Source organism: Microtus ochrogaster, unplaced genomic scaffold, assembly GCF_000317375.1.
Source record: "Microtus ochrogaster isolate Prairie Vole_2 unplaced genomic scaffold, MicOch1.0 UNK5, whole genome shotgun sequence".
NCBI classification, from domain to species: domain Eukaryota; kingdom Metazoa; phylum Chordata; class Mammalia; order Rodentia; family Cricetidae; genus Microtus; species Microtus ochrogaster.
The window spans coordinates 12964097-12965715 of record NW_004949103.1 but is presented as its reverse complement, the minus strand read 5'-3'; positions in this window follow the sequence as shown (position 1 = coordinate 12965715).

The window sequence follows — 1619 nt, the reverse complement described above, 5'->3', positions numbered from 1 at the left end:
TGCTAAAATTGCATTCTCTATGGAGGCTACAGAAGAATCCATTTCATTGAAATTTTTGGGTTGGCCACATGTGTTTGCTGACTTGTGCCCCATCCTTCATCTTCAAAGTAAACAAGATAGCATGGTATCATCTTCAAGTCTCTCTCTCTTTTCTCCTTCTCCTCTCCACCTTCACGTATATGTGTACATGTGTGTATACATATGTGTGCCTAAGAGCACAAGTGGAGGTTAGAGAATAAATTGTGAAAGAAAGCCTCTTCTCCTACCACCTGGGACCGGGGAATCCAGCTCAGGTTTCTGGGGTTGGCAGCCAGAGTCTTTTTTTTTAATTTTGTTTTTTATTGCTTTACAAATAATATCATTCAAAATTTCCACTTCCTCCCCTCCTCCCATTTCCCTCCTGCTCTCTGATTCACCTACTCCCCTCCCTCCCCTTCTAGTCCTAAGAGAGAGCAGGATACACTGCCCTGTGGGAAGTCCAAGACCTTTCCCCCTCCATCCAGGCTTAGGAAGGTATGCATCCAAATAGACTGGAAACCCTAAAAGCCAGAACATGCCATAGAGACAAATCCCAGTGCCATTATCACTGGCTTCTCAGTAGGCTCCATTTGTCAACCACATTCAGAGAGTCCGGTTTGATCACATGCTTGTTCACTTCCAGTCCAACTGACTTTGGTGAGCTCCCATTAGATCAGGCACACTGTCTCAGTGGATGGACAAACCTTTCGCGGTCCTGACTTCCTTGATCATATTCTCCCTCCTTCTGCTCTTCAATTGGACCTTGGGAGCTCAGTCCAGTACTCCAATGTGGGTCTCTGTCTCTATCTCCAGGTCTTTACCCACAGGGCCATCTCACTAGCGCTCCAAATATTTATTTTTATTTTTTAATTTTTGAGAAAGGGGTTTCCACTGAAGCCAAAGCTCATTGATTGGCTAAACTTGGCTGGCCAAAAGGCCCTGGGCTCTTTCTGTTTCCTCCTCGCTCCTCCCAGTCTTTGGTCATGGGTGTATGCCATTATGCTGTGATCATACCTTAGGCACAGTGTTTGAGTACCAGGCACTCTAATAATTTGCCATCTTCCTAACCCCAATCTTTCATAGAAAATAAAAATTTTGAAAGGATGTATCAGTCACATTTTCAGAAATTTTGTTGCCAACAATATTTAAAAATAACTTACTTTTAAATAAGAAAATAGTTTGAAACACACACATATATATATATATATACATACACATATACATACATATATATACATACATACATATAATGTTATATATTCTCATAACAAGTTACAATTTCTTGAGTGGTATTCATTGAGATGTAGAATATCACTGATACTGGCTGATATTATGTTTGGGGGTACTTCTATAGAGAATTTGAGTTCTTATGTTCCTGACACAAGTAACTGAGCTAGCACATGCTGTTATCATTTAAGTAATGGTAATAAATTCCCAAGGGGAGGTGATGTGGGAATGTCATATATCAATCTGTTGATTTCATTGGTTAAGCAATAAAGAAACTGCTTGGCCCTCATAGGTTAAAACATAGGTTGGTGGAGTAAACAGAACAGAATGCTGGGAGGAAGAGGAAGTGAGCTCAGACTCGACAGCTCTCCTCT